The 15922-nt window shown below is 43.2% G+C and overlaps 1 long non-coding RNA gene across 1 annotated transcript; it reads left to right on the top strand.

Annotated features, from left to right (window-relative positions):
* Window positions 1-210: 210 nt before the first annotated feature.
* On the top strand, window positions 211-11934 carry LOC148649797 (uncharacterized). The gene is made up of 4 exons (XR_015925847.1): window positions 211-299; window positions 3891-4004; window positions 10086-10169; window positions 11862-11934. It is a non-coding gene; the product is annotated as an uncharacterized LOC148649797 (long non-coding RNA).
* The last annotated feature ends 3988 nt before the right edge of the window (window positions 11935-15922 follow it).

The raw sequence follows: 15922 nt of genomic DNA, 5'->3' as shown, positions 1-15922 counted from the left end.
TTGCTCCATGACGGTGAGTCCCCAGGTGGAAAAGGTCGTCATGACAGTGCACTTTTCTGTTCTCGGGACTTTGGTCATGCTACTGTAGGCCCGCATTGTCATTTGGCACACATACACACTCCCCTTTTTGGATTGGGAAGACCACGGGTTGACTGAACTCCAGCCTGTGGTTAGGACGGCCTTGCTCCGCACAGCTTGGCCTCTGATTGGCTGAAAACCAGCAGCGCTGTCTGACCAGACGGCACAGACAAAGGCGATCAATAATGCTTGAGGGAATGAGTGAGGAGAACATGGAAAAGGTAAGCACCTGAAATACGTGTTTTTTTTCTTGTTAAAAATTCATTCAGGTATTTAATTCTTAAGAGAATTCTTAAGATTTAAATACCTCCTGTCTATTGGTTAAACCCACATTGTTCACTTAAGCTATTTCACTCCTTGCGCAGAGAACCATGAAGGAAATCAGGTTTCCTTTTACACTTGAATTATATTTCAAAACGGACTCATTTGTGTGACCTTAGCAGTTCTTTATTTAACCAGATAAGGCGATTGAGAAGAACTTCTCATTTACAATATGTTAATTGATGTAGGAAACCCATCCACAGATGGGTGACAAATGGGAGAGATCCATTTAACTGCCCTTGCTCATCTATTCCCTACTGACCCCATGATCTCACAGAGTCAGGTCTTGAAGATCGGCAGAACAGCTCAGCAGGTTTTTTCATTGTTGTCATGACTCTTAAAGGAGATGGGTGAGTGAGTCGAGAAACCCCGTGGTGTGTGAAGTAACCCATCCACCCACCCACCCCACCTGCAAAACTGTGCATGCCTTCTAACACTCCTCCGAGATCCAACCTGAAAGATCTAGAGCTAATCACTAATAAATGTCATCTGTTTGGGTTACAATTACACATATCAGTTGCACTGGGGTGAAACCCCTGGCTACTTGCCCAGACACCTTTCTGAAGGATCCGTATCATTTTTATGTTTAGAGGAGAGCCCTTATGTATAATTCAGTGCTGAGAGTAGTCCCTAAAGGCCAGTACAAAACCTTTGCTACTAAGTCTCCTGGTACAGTACACCTCCTTGATGCTCCTGCATAAACCTAAATTTATCTCCCATGAGTCACTAATGAAGATGACTTAGCACATGCAAGGAGTTGCTTGCTGATCATTTGGTCTCATTGTTCCCTGAGTCAGGCACACAAAAGCAAAGCTCTGGGCTCAGACATCAGTACAAGGACGAGGTCTCAAACCCCCTTATTATTCCTGCAGTGCGACACTTCAGCGATGACGAGAAATGCAACAGAAAGCCTGGTATTTTGAAGATTGCTAAAATGGGCCCTTTGCTGATGGGAATAGGTTCTTGCATCAGCAAACGTAAACTAGACAGCAGTCTGATGCTGTGATCCAGCTGAAATCAGACTAATTAAGTATCTTGTTTTACACAGGCCACTGGTAAACACAGGCTCGTGTTTGCCCAATTAGTGGGGGAAAAACTGACATTGTTGCCTGACATTTTCTCTTTGGAGTCTAAATCGTTAGCACCCCCACACAGATGCCTAATGCCAGAACTTTGTGCCTCTTCAGGTACTGCATGGTAAAGAACCATATCACAGAGAATTGCTCGTGAGATTATTTTAAAAGAAATGTGGTCACACATCTCCAGTAGTGCCCCTTGCGCGCTGGGTAATGTAGCTGCTCTGGAGGGGATCCGAGTTTTGCATGTTGCAGAGGGGCAGCTCCCAGCCAACGCCCCTTTCCTTGGCTTGGGGTCGATTTTTAAATATAGCTCATTACTCATGTGAAAAACGAGATAGTGCAATCAGTTCTTTTTTGCCTCTCTTGAAAACTGCACCTAGGGGACTGACACATCAACTCATTAGAAAAAGGTCTTAAAAAATCATATTTACATCGGCTACTGGAGGATTTCTAAAATCATTTATTCAAACTGCGGCCTTGGTTTGCTTTTAATTGTGGACAATGCTCGCCGCACAACATAGACCGGAACGATCACTCACCGTAACGGAAAAAAGCTAAATGACAACCCTGTCTTTCATGAATGTGTATATGTTTCAACACTTTAATCACCAAAAAGTATTGAGTTAACAAAAACATCTAGACCTCCTCTCAGACTGCATCAGAAATCCTAGTTGTTAAAAAGTATACATTGGTTTTCACAGAGGTACGCAGTGTGTCATTAACAGTAATAGAATAGAACAAGAAGCAATAAGAAGCAATAAAGCACAAAGGGAATGAGATTATTTGAGGACCGAACTGCAGACTGTCTAAACATGATAAGCCTTATTAAATGAGAATGTCAACATGGCCAATAAATCAGAGCAGGCCCACCAAATTCAAACATAGTTTTAATTGCCCTTCTCTATATATAGACTCTAAAGTGGGCCTTGAGGAAGAGTTCAGACTCTGCTGTGAACTGTTGTTTTTTTGCCATTGTTGGCCACATCATAGGCAAAATTACAGCTGTCCTTAACTGCCTGCAGGAGAGTGTCAGCCATTTAAATGCAGTCCTCAAAACAACCTCTCTCACCTTGCACCCGAGAGACGCTCTGAGAGAATTCTGGCCCTGGTCAGCTCTCCTGGTGTTACGGGATGTGTTGGCAAAGAAGCAGAATCAGTAGCAAGCTCATGAGTCCACCTCATACCCGAGGGCACACAACAACACAACTGAGTGCTCTTCTCCCCAACACCAGGCCTCGCTGATCTCCTCAGCTCCCCCACCGCCTTCCCGACTGCTGTGACTCACCGCACGCTGCTTTGTTTTTAAATCTGGATCCCTGCCAACCAAAAAAGTCAGGAAAGGTTATAGCGTGCCTTGTTCCCTAGCAGTCTAGTGTTGAGGTGCATTAGGATCCTGCTTTAAAGGATTTAAAGCATTCAATTTTGTATACTTCATTTTCTAACATAGGTTTGTGTCCCGTGATTGCTAATGATATCATTGACTTAATTAAGCTCTATATCTACCAATGATGTCCCGTTGGATGTTCAATGTGATCTAATAACATTCTGAATAGTGATTCCATCAATATGCATATGAATTCACTGAAGCATGCAACCCCCCCCAAAAAAAAATATTCAGCCTTCAATGGAAGAAAACTTCCAAAAATGGCTTTTAAGGGTCAGCGATCATATATTTGTTTTATTCCTCTATCGTATTCACTTCCAAAGAGAAATGAGGACCCTTGTTTTACTGTACAACAGAACCCATTTCTTCCACCAAGCGGATCCCTGTGTGATCATTACATAAAAGATTTTCTGCTCCACAGCTGACAGACAGTATGTAAAGTCAGCATTGCTCAATGTCTACAGCTGCCTGGCTGCTAGGTTTGTGCTGCTTGATTTGTCCTTGTTGAATGAAACACTAGTCATCTGTGTCCTACTGATGGCTGCCAGGGAAATTGACAAGTTTGGAAATTGACAAAGTGCAGCTAACACCCAGACTGATGCTGTATTTGTGTTTTTCTCAATGAGCGCAAAAACCCATCCTCTTTGTCTTTAGGGGGTTGTGGAGAATTATTGCCCAGTGCAGTAGCACCGGGTGTATGACAGGAGTACACTGAGGACAGAACATTTCAGGGAACACACCTTCATGGACATGGGGGCAATTCCACGAAAGCCACTAACTGGACAGTATGTCTTTTGGACTATGGGAGGGAACCAGAGCACCTGGGGAAACCCGGAATGGCTGTAGAAGAACGTGCATACTCCACACAGAAGGTTACACCTTTCTCGGCCTGCAAGTAAAACTGAGACACAAGAGTGACTGCAGGGCTAGTCACTATACAGATATATATGCATATACAGTATAGACCCATTCATACATATTCCAAGACTGAAGAGGTTAATGAATGGCACTGGTCTTTTGTTTCGTAGGGGTCTAGGGTGAGAGGGCTGCAGGAGGAGCTCCAGGCCACAGTGATTCATGCCAGCTGATGCTCCCTCTCTCTGTATGAAGCCTACCACTTGCCTGACCACAAACTCTTCGCTGTGAGTACCCACGCTTGTACAGCTTATCGCTATGTGTCTCTCCCCCAGCGCCAGACACCCAGTAATGACAGAGCCAGGGGGTTGCAAACAGGCATTTTAATTGGTTTGTGACTTGGCCATTGCCTGGCAACACAGAGGCTGATCCAGGGTCAGAGTTCACAGCAAAACATTGCATCTGGTTTTGTGGAACAATCATGGAGTGATCATGGATCAGAAGGTTGCGTGCTTTGGTGACCATAAATTGTGAACATTCAGTAAGTAAAACAAGATGCCTGTTTATTCTGGACCTTTGTATCGGAGGCAGTGGGTGTGATAACACTCTGTGATGATGCTCATCTAGTGACACAAAACTGGCTGCTCTCATAAAACCCTAAACCCTGTTGTCAATATGTATGCGTAAATAGTATGAAACTTGAATGATGCAGAAACTTGTTCAAATGTGTCAAGTTGAAAACGTATGAAAAGTATCATTTTCTGATGTCAAACAATAAGAGTGATGTCAGATGTGTGTTGGAGGGCTTCCACATGTTCCAAACCGCCACTTTGTAACACAATAAAACACCCCCAGAATCTCATTTTACTTGAACCAGCACTGGTCCTGAAGAGCCACAGCACAACAGGTTTCACGAGCCACCCTAAAACCCTCCATGGCTGAACACGGCAAGTGAACAGTTTCATTTTGGCTACTGAAGTGATTTGTTCGAGTAAGAAGCTGAGAGACAATTAAACTTGACATGAAGACACGTGGGCCGTCCCTGACCTGGTTACACTGGTACACACTGATCAGGACCCCCAGGTAACCTGTAAGACCTCTGGACTGTGGCTCTCCAGGCCCAGGGTGAGATCCCGAGTGTTTTGAACGTGGAAAAATGTTGCTGCACTGTTGGCCAAGTTTGTTTTTTTTTTTACAATACCAAGACGATTAAATTTAATAAGAGTAAACTGAATTAAGCAGAGTCGTTCACTGAAGCTTCAATGCCCACATTAACAAGAGTACATTTTATTCTGCTTGATTAAAAATCCGAAACGAGGGGGAAAGAGCTTGATTGAAATCCGTGGATAACGACGCTCAGCGTCGAAGGCACTCGAACAGTCACTGGGAGGGCTGCAGTGCTCTCTTTTTCTCAGGTTTACTTGTTCCCCTGTGAGTTACGTAACATTTTAATATTTTACATGGAGAAAAAAAAAGGTTATTAGAGGGACTTAATTTTAGTTTGGCAGATGAGAGGAAGGGACTGACAGCAACAGCAGAGCTGCTGGGGTTTCTCAAGGAGAGCTGGGTGATGGACAAAAAAGGTAGGGGAAGATATCAGCTCTTTTCATATCATTCTTTCACCGCAGAGCAGGTCATCGCAAAGGGACAATACTATACAATACAATAATATTGGTATTTATATCAAGAGCTGCAGCCTTTTTGTCCACATAAATTCTAAATTCTTCTTTATTGCTGAAATGATTTGTAGCAAAGGACAGTCGTTTTTTCCCACAGCAAAGCTGAAGCAAGCGCAGAGCTGTGTAAAATATCGCTTGAGCACAGTCCTCAGTCTGGTGACCCAAAGGCTCTAACTGATTTTATATTGTAATTTGATATACTGTGAATCTGACATTTAATCGTGGGTGACACCAGTGCCAGTAGGCTGGAAAGAGATTTTTAATGAGGATCGCTGGCAGTGCATTGCTCTCTGCGCAAGAGCTGCATAAGGCTCATCTTAGCGTCCTCCTGGTATAAGTTGCACTGCAAGGAAACAGTACCTGTGAAGGTAGCAGAAATCTTGCTTGAATTACATAGCATTCACTTGCAGGTGAGTTAAAGATATCAGGCGAGAGAGATTGGGGAATGGAAAAAAGACTCTAGTTTCACAGTGGAATCATGAGCTTGAGTATTTTAAAACCGTTAACCAAATACTTTTCTAATTCTACACCAGTCCATAGAGCTTAATGTTTTGACTTTTCACTTACTCAAAATGAACTCACTTGTGTTGACTAGTGTACAAGAAGCAGCAGTTGTAAAACCCAGAATGACTCAGATTGCTGTGCAATGGGATTCTGTATCTTCCCTGCTGTCTGATACAGTCATGCCCCAGGAAGAGTGACCAAAAACATTAGTGTCCTCACTAAAATTCTTTATCATCAGATAAGAGTCTCTCTGCATCACGCCAGATGAGCGGCCTGTGGGTGTGAGGTTGGACACTTGATGGCAGACCTGGGCAGGCGTGATCTGGTATCCCATTCCTGGCTTCTCTGGAGTGGTGCTTGGGCTGGATGATGAGTAGAAAAGGCCCAAATGTTTGAGAACTGGAAAAACCTGCTGTTCACGTGTCTGTCACCCAGCTGAGATGGTGGTTTTGCCTGCTGGCTTAGGAATGACTGCACAAAAGTAGCTGAAACCCTGTGTTGACAGGCTTTTCAGAGGACAGTCATGCATCTTTGTAATTCTCGGAATCAGAACCAGGTCATTCGGGCTGGACAGTTGTAAGTATTTTTGTTGCTCTGTGGAAGAGGCAAACGTCTTTGTTTTGTTTTCTAAAAAAGGATCAGGTGCCAAGGTCACCTCTTCAGAAACCTGAACCTTTGAAGTCACTGTTAGAACTGAACGTCTGCAGTTTTGAGGCTGCACAGCTGTATATAAGCTGGCAAATGATTCACTTGTCTTTGCTTCTGCCCTCATGATGAGCGGAAACTTTTCTACACCCACCTGTCCCTCCGTGTGCAAGAGAGAGAACTGTATGCGATCCAGCAGGGCAAAACATAGCCTTTTTATAACAGGTGTGGACAAGGTATTGTTTGCTCTTGAACAGACACAGCAATGCACTTGCTGGTGCTCTGGCTGTACAGCTGGATCAATATTATGTCCTAACCTCCGGTTATATGCTGAGTTGTATTTTAGATTTTGTTTTTCTGTGGGCTTAGCTGCCATTGCCCTTGACTTCACATTTGTATTAAGCTTTTATGTTCAGGAACTTTCTGGAATGAAAGTGACAATAAACATCTCACTCTCCCTTCCACAAAAACAGGTAATGAGATGGAGCAAACAGCTTTTTACAATAGAGGACTAAATTCCTCAATTCAGTGTTGAACTCATATAGCTCTCAATGTGAATGAGCTTTTGCCCTGTAAAAGCCGTTGTGGGGAGTTTCAGCACTTTACATTATAAATCACTTCAGTGTGTCTGCTGTTTATTCACTGTTATGATTCTGAGAGGCTCTGAAGGAATGTATTAGCAACAGCTCTGTGTATAAAGTTTTCAAAACATCCAAGGACTTACTTACTCCCTGCACATCGAGAGGACATTTGGAAGGTATGATGCCTATTTTCCTTCCCTCTCACACTGCCTGGTTCCCTTATATGGCAGTCAGACTGTTTCTGGGTGTTAATGTAGCTTCTCATTTTTATCAGAGTGGAGCTTCCACTATTGGAACATACATGTGTGATATTAGCTTTCAGGGCTTTCAGGACTATATCCCACAGTCGTCATAGTAGATTCTTGGGGTGGAAAAAAAATCAGATTTATTTGAGGTGATCGTGTGGCTCTGTGCCAAATAGAAAGAAAGAACAATTAAAAAAAGGCTTACAAATACAGTATAAGCATTGTGCGCTATTAAAGATGCTGCACAGTTAATTGTGCCAGCTGCCTGGCTTGTCCTGATTGGATGGTTGATCGGCCAATGAGAATCCATCAGCTACCACACCCTTGTTCTTCCCCCAGACACAGTACATTAACACTGTTACCATAAGCCCATGCACTCTTTCAGGAATAAATACATTTCACATATAAATCCTGCATATGAACAAATATTGATCCGAGCAAACAGCTCATATAGTGGTTGACACAATGGACCTCTACACCAGGTCCACCTCCAGGTATAGCCTTTTTATGGCCTCCTCTGTCAAGCCACTGTTTACTTTGTATGATAAGACTTAACACAAGCCTAATGCTCTATTAAATGATTCTTCAGCTTGTCACCTCAATCTTGGCCCAAAAATATGAATGCAAAGTGGTGTCAAAGTACACGACTGCTTCACTGCCTGCCCACATGCTCTTGTGTGACTCTGCATTCGTGACCGAAGCTGGATTGGCTACACACATTCCCTGCTGACACTGCTTTCTGCACTGACTGCAGCATCATAAAACACACACATAGTCAAGCACAGAGAAACTGCCCACACAAAACACAGAACAAGCTTCCAGCTGTCCATGTGTCAGTGTGAGTGGTAACAGAGCATGTTTCCAATGAGCATGATTGTTCGTGAAATAAAATAAAACGCTGAAACAGGAGAGAGAAGACCAGGGGCAGATTGCTCGGTGTTTCAGGGCAGTCTGAACTGGGTTCCCTCCAGGAGACGTTTATGTAGATGCAGTCTCACCCTGTCCCCTGTGCATGTTGCTTGCCAGAACATATTTAATGGTGTGTTTTTAAGACCCGTCCTGTTTGCCCCATTTTCTGATCTGTTCCACTTCTGCAGGGTTTTTGAAAACCTGTGCTTCCCTTCTCTGAACCAATCTGTAGGTAAATAGCCCAGGTTGTGTTACTGCCCTTCTCTGTGTTAATCTTTCAATGCAGTGTCGTCTGTGTCACCACTGATTTCATTTTGCACTTGGGGAAAGAAAGAGTGGAATTACATGTGCAAGTAAGATTAAACCAACACTGTGCATCCACCCTTTTTTCAAAGCTCTTTATCCAGTTCAGGGTCGCTAGAGAGCTGGAGCCTATCTTGGCAAGACAGGCACGAGGCAGGATACACCCCAGGGCACACACTCAGACTCACAGTCACAGATACACACAGAGTGGTAGGAGTGTGGAACAATCTACCCTTCCATGTGGGTGAAGCTGACACCCTGGTGTCTTTCAATAAAGGGCTAATTGACATCCTTGGATCTCTTAACTACTAACTACCAGATGGGCTGAGTGGCTTCCTCCCGTTTGTAACCTCTCCCATGTTCCAGCACGCTGGAGCACTGAAGATCCTTTGCAGAAATGCTGGGTGAAGCAATACTGAGAGGCCAGACTGTAATTTTCTCTATCTGGAGCAGCAGTGTAGCTGGCAGGGAGGGGGGGGGGAGTGTGCCTGTCAGCTGTGCTCTGTTCCCTGGGGCTACAGACATCACCTGAGCCGAGGCCCAGAATAACAAAGCAGAGGGAGGCAAGCTGTGCCTTTTAATGAGCATCCTCCTGGCGAGGGAGAGGTGAGGGACACACCCTTCCCAACTGGGTCGTCCTTGCCTACTGTACATCGGTTCCCTCTTGTCAGGCTGATGCAACTGCTGTACTCTCCTCGCACAGCTGCCAGTCTGTGCCTCTTGTACAGGGCATCAAGGCCCGGCAGTTCAAAAAAACACACAGGGTCTGCCAGGCAATATGGGGAATGATTTCCAATGCGTGTTTGAAAAATTCAGGACTGTGGAAAGGACATAGGTGAGGGCAGCCCCTTCGAATGTATTTGGTTCTGCTGTTGCACATACAGCCAGTACGGACTCCCCCAGAAAGAAGCACCTCTGCAACCCCCACCCACTAAAGGGACCATGTCAGGACCCAACCCGCATGTCCCTGGATAGAGGGAGGAATCGGGACAACATGTGAACTCCACACGGACAGGTGTTCCTGGCAGTTCAGCAGTAGAGCAGATCACCACTGTGCCACAATGGTTCAACATTCCCCGATGTCATAAATCTGAAGGCAGGATGATTTCTTGGATTTTCCCTGTCTGCTGTGACCTACCTGCAAAAGCACACAGTAAAAACACAGAAAAACAAGCACCCTAGTATATTTTTACTTTGTTATTCAATTACCCTTAACATGACCAAAAAGCAGCAGAAACAGTATAATTTATCTCTGGTGGGTAGCCGCGTCAGCATGCGTAGGCTGCAAAGGAACAAGTAATAGGTTTATTCCATGCTGAAAAAAGAAGAAAGAAAACACAACGTTTCAGCCGTGGGGCCTTCTTCAGGTGTGAGCAGAGACTAGCAGAGATAATTTATCTCTAATAGTTAACATATAATATAGTTCTGATATTTCCTTCTTAACTTTTAAGAACACCCTCAGGTACTGTTTGATGCATGTTTCCTTTCTGTGCCTTTTCCAGAAATACAAGATCTTCGTGACAAATAACAAGGACTCCTGGTTTGTGATCAGACAGTACAAGGACTTTGTCAAGCTGTTTAAGATGGTGAGTGTGAAACAATCCAAGACATTTTTATTGTCAATTATAAACAGCCCTGTGCTGTGTAACATCTTTTCGGCTCCCCAAAACAGCCCCTCTGAAAAATAATGAAGAGGACTTCAAAAAAGGAAAGTAGTCTCTGTGTTCTGTAATATTCCTGTTGGTTTCTGGAACATGAAGAATATAAAACATAGATGACAAATAATGGACTATAGATTAACTGAGACATGTCCTGTACAACACTAATCACGTACATAAAGGTGATCCTGGGCCTCTGTGGCTGCCCTCTGTTAGATGCATGAGTGGCCACATGGAAATTGTGCAGCTATGAAGCTTTCAACAGCCCTTCAACAAACTAGGTATTGCAGAACTTGTAACACATCATGGGAGCATCCTGCAAACTTTGTAAAGCTCATGCATAACACATTTCTTTTCCACAGCTTATCAGCACAGTGGTGAGAGCAAAATCTAAACACCACAGAGACGAACAGAGTTTCCCACAACTCCTGAAATAGCTAACAGCAAAAAACAGCGTGGTGATTTTTTTTTTCACTTGCGCAGTCGATATCAAATCAAAACAGAAAACATTTTCATGAACCTATTGCTCTCCAAAAAGAAAGGCAACGCATCTCGACTTCGACACCCTGGATCTCGTAATGCCCAGACAGCTCGCTGTGCCCAGCGCCGAGATCTGATTCGTGCTCGGCAGTAGAAAAGGGCGATCATGTGATCCACGTCTGCTGTCCCTGGGAGAGGGGGATAGGTGACAGATGTCCTTCCTCCTTGGACGTCTCTGTCTGGCTGCCAGCTCCAATCTGAGAGGAGTAAGCTAGGGAAAAGGAGGAGGTTAAACTCCAGGCGGAGAACCCTGGGCCGAAGGCGCAGGGCCGCAGCCACCTGGCCCTGAGTGATGGCAACCAAACCACTTTTAAATGTCATTCGTCAGTGTAAATGCAGAAGGTGTCCTGTATGGTTCCTCCACCATCCCATCTGCAGCCTGAAGACCCATTTTACAATACCGTCAACCTGCACTTTACTGTGATCACTCACTATGCTTACACCAATTTACAGACTGTTGTGTTTTGTGGGGTTACTGTACAGATTTTTTATATTTTATATTGTTTTATATATATATACTAGATTTGATTTTCTGCACCTTACCGTGCTGGTTAAGTTCAACTGTTCTTTTTTTAAATGACACTCTTTTGCTTCCTTTTCTGTGCTCCCATTTTCATTAAAAATATAAAAGGATTAAATTACTTTTAGACACAAATCAGTCCAGATCAATAATTCCTGGAGCTTATATTTTGATTAATTTATGTTTTTTTATGTTGTTTTCTTCAGATCAGAGAAATGCCCAGGAGATGTAGTAAAAACAGGGTTAAGAAGCTGAAAGGAGTGTCTAATACTAGCTCTACAGAAGGTGCACTGTAGAAAACCAGAGCAGTCAGTTTACGCAAAATTTTAAAGATCCCGGAAAAGGTTAATTGCATTTTTGTGATCTTAACAACTGTATTTTTTCCAAATTTTCCTTTAAAATATTTTATTCATGTCTAACTACAACAAGCTATGTATTTGTCTGTTTTTAAATGATATCACCTATTTATTGCTTCAGATACATGATTGTAACTGACACCACACCGCATTTGTTGCGCTACATGCTGCTACACTTTCTTTTTCCTGTGCCTTGTTGTGCAGATCAAGAAGCAGTACCCAGACGCCCAGCTGAATCAGCCCCAGAGGAAGCTGTTTGGAAGGAAGTACACTGCAGGTAACCAGACACTCTCCCTGGCGCTCCAGGAGCCTGCCAGTTTACTGCCAGGGGGCAGCTGGTTCACTAGGTGGTTTTTTGCAGTTGTCTATGAAACATCAGTGCAGTTATATACCCAGACTAGTTGCCAGTGCCTTACTGCTTAATCTGCTACAACCTGATAAAGCTGAGTATCTTCTGATTCAGCAGCTCTAAGTGTGCTACTGACTGGTCCACACTGATATCGCTAGAGCAAAATTACTGGTCCACTGTAACACCGATAAGTATCCTGATATTGGTTCACAACTCCTGCAAGGTTCCTGCACAAGCAAAGCCTGCACTAACCCAAGACAGGGATTTTGGGGGTGTGCACATGAACCAGCTACTCTTAAAGGTCCCAATTCCAGTTTGCTGAGCATTTCCTCATTTACCATTTCATTTGTAAAGTGGGAACGAGCTTGTTATTCATGTTTCTAGGACACCAAAATAGCTACAGCTGCATGATTTTAGAGGTATTAAGTGGAAAGAAAGAGACATACACAGAACTTTCTGTCTATGGAGCCTTCTTCAGGTGTGATGAGGGCTCCATAGGCGTGATGAAGGCTCCACAGCACGGTGTGTTGGGCTCACCCTTTTCAGTTTTCACCAGAGATCAAGCTTGACTTGTCTGTCACTGCTCACAGCACATAATCACATTACTGAAACCAGGTCTCGCTCAGTCAACAGTGCCATGTTTTTTTTTTATCTGTACCCATGATTCACGTAGACCAAAAGGCAGATTAGGAGCATGATGCAGTTTTGACAAGTTAATAATTTATTAGCTTATACTGTACCTCAAGTGACATTTATAAAGATGCAGAGGAACATGATTGCTTAATTATTCTTGCTTGTGGTAACACACAAACTGAAGTGTGGGTTATTTTCGTAGTAGTGGAACTTTTTCACAAATCTTTCTAGTTTGGAACCAGAAGAATTTATACTTTTTCTTATTCTTGTTGACACTAAAATCCCTTCTAATTTTTCGGTACTAAGACATTTAAGACACCTGAGAAGTCAGTCTAATCAGGCTGGTTAATGCCCATTGGTTTGCTGTGCATGTGCAGGATTTGTCTCTGTCTTTTTTTCTCCCCTGCATTCTTCAGTTTTTAAGGCTGTTACTTTTTTCGACCCCCTCTATCTTCAGACATCTGCTCGCCCACAGTGGAGTCTGTCGGCTCTCTGCAGGCTCTCCTGATAGACTCCGGCACTCACTCAGACTGAGCAGTGGCTGAAAACCGTTTGAGAGTCATGAGATGAATTTCATGAGTGTGTTTTTACAGGCCTGATTTGCAAAACAGCCTGTGGATTCTTCTGTTTCTCAAACTTGGTCTACTATTCGCTTAGGATCTTTTATTCCAGGACTGAAAGCACTCTAACTTGATGTTCAAAGTGAAAGAAGAGAATAGATTGCGGTTTATAAAAAAAACTCTTAAATAGCCATATTAAACCAGATGCTTGATTCCCATTTAAAACCTGATTTTTCAATCTTGTCTAGAATCATGTTAGAAATCTCACGGAACCTCCTTTGTAGCCTCAATTCCTAATTCCTCACTCCAGAAGTGTTGGTTGTTGTGTTAAGAGACCTTGTTTACCACCTGTGAGGCAGTTACGAGAGGTACTCTACATCTTTTCAGGCTGAAAGAGGATACGGACGGGATGTGTGGATTTCAAAATCTTCTGACATTTTGTGACATTTGTGCCACACCTCTGTGTGTTTTGTCCTTTACATCTAACATAATGGAGCTTCCTAACATTTTGGCCAGTGAACGTTATAACAAGTAACAATTAACCCAGATAGGCTGTAACGTCCGTGTGTCACATACTGTACTTATCATCAGGCAGTACCATTTTTACCCCCGGTGTCTTTACCAATATCATTCAGTTTAGTAATAATAACATGAAAAGATTATGTTATGCTACTGAAGGAAAGTCTTGATTGAACTGGTTTAGCGGTAGGGAATGCAGTAGTTTTTTTTTTCCACGCTGCTCCGGGGTTTTCGTGACTCGAACTTTTTTATGCAAAACCAGCGCCGTCCGGCCCCCGGGCGAACGTGCAGTCTCGGTTTGCAGCTGAAATAGCCGCCGCGGGAAGACTCTTTGCTCAGCTGCCAGGGGGACTGTTATGTTACACCGTGTTTCTTTTCTGGCTGAGGAGAAACCGGCGCAGTCCGCTTCAGAGCATAAACAGATTGCATAACAATTTTCATATTTTGTTCTGTCCTGAACCGGTACGGGAGATTTAGGAGGCAGTGGAGGGATCGCTTCCTGTGTGGTGTCAGAGGGTGCAGAACACTATGTTTTTCTTGATTTAACCATATCAGTACACAGCCTCGTGTCCCTTACGAGACTCGACCTTGGTAAATGTACCAAAAAAAAAGAGTTTTATACTGCAGCAAACGGAGCTGGAAGGAGTTATAGCTCCAGCTACAATTTAGGACGGTGGGCTTGCTAGTCTTAAGGGGAGGAAGAGGGGGAACCCATGATATGTAGGTACAACAGGAGCTGCATGCTGACATAGCACCCCAGACTCCCGTAGCAAGACATGATGTGAAATGGGGGAACCCCCCTTATAAGGGGTCACGCAGAATGCAGTCAAGGTTAAAGCTGAGAGGGAGGTGGGATGATACAGTACTTTTTTTGTCATTCTCCTGTGCTTTTACTGTGGTTTATCAGTGGTTCCCACATGAATTCACTGGGTTACAAAGTTGGGCTAGAACAATACCATGGCGTAAATATTTATCATTTATCACGATGCAGGTGGCATCCTCATTGGTAAAAGGTCAAAAACACTATGGCAGATTTGCTAAGGGAAGGGTCACATGGTTACAGGCGCACAGATTTCCAGGAGGTATACTGCCCTGCGCCCATGGCTTGCTGGGATAGACTTCGCAGGCTATCCCAGCAAGCCATGGCTCCCATAGGCCCCTGAGTGGGAAGAAGTGGTTAGAAAATGGATGGATGGAGAATGATTTGACATAGACACCCAGTTGTTCAGACTGATGAACTGTCATTTTTGTATTTGTACAGTACATCATTTCCTCTAAGTGTCCTAAGATCTCCATTACATTTGTCACATGTGGTAGTGGTCATGTGACAAATCCTGTTGGCCACTGTCATATCTGTTCAATGCAAAAGGGAAGTGCTGTTATAGCAAAACAATAAAAACTATATATAGCACAGAGAATACACTGTTATACTAATATAACTATACATATCTTATATTTAACTATATACAGTATAACATAAACTATAGTTATTTGTAAGTGTTGTTAATTGTAATGTGTTAATTGCTGTTCTAACATATATATAGTTATATATAACATTATACATTTTTATATATCATATAACTACCTATTGTTACATATATAACAAAAATATTATATAGTTATAAAACCATATATAGCAAAGGGAAAGCAGCTATAATAAAACTATAAAAGAGACTGTTCTGGAGAAATCCAATGTGCTTCTCATTGGTTTAATAGCAGCACTTAATTTCCTCAGCTGTTTGCAAAGTACTACAATTAGAAATGTACAGACGCAGCCATTCAAAACGAGCATTTAGATCTGTGGAAGATTTTAGCCTTGTTTAAACCACCCTTTTGTGGAGTCTTTCCAAGGGGTGGGTTCATTCATGTCAACAATTGTCTGCATTCGTTTTTTGTGCATGTGTGGCATCAATGTCTATGATCTGTAAAACTCCCAACTCCAAAACCCTTCGACATCCAGCCTCACGGTTATTCCTTATCCACCTGTGGCCACTATAAATTCCAATTCAGTGCTGTGCTGTACTGTTAAACCTAGTCTTAGCCTGTCTGAATGATGTTGCGGTTGTGTTTTATCTAGGTTATGTCTCAAATTTCCTGCACCAAATCTCTTCATGCATTAATAAACTGTGCTGTATTCAGCACTCCCAGGCCAATGACTGGATGACAGCATGCAAAGAGTGCATATATTAACAAATATATTTGTC

The sequence above is a fragment of the Lepisosteus platostomus genome, chromosome 13, assembly GCF_059453375.1.
Source record: "Lepisosteus platostomus isolate fLepPlt1 chromosome 13, fLepPlt1.hap1, whole genome shotgun sequence".
Lineage (NCBI taxonomy): Eukaryota > Metazoa > Chordata > Actinopteri > Semionotiformes > Lepisosteidae > Lepisosteus > Lepisosteus platostomus.
The sequence above is the reverse complement of the archived record's forward strand: the minus strand, read 5'-3'. Positions and strand labels throughout refer to the sequence as shown.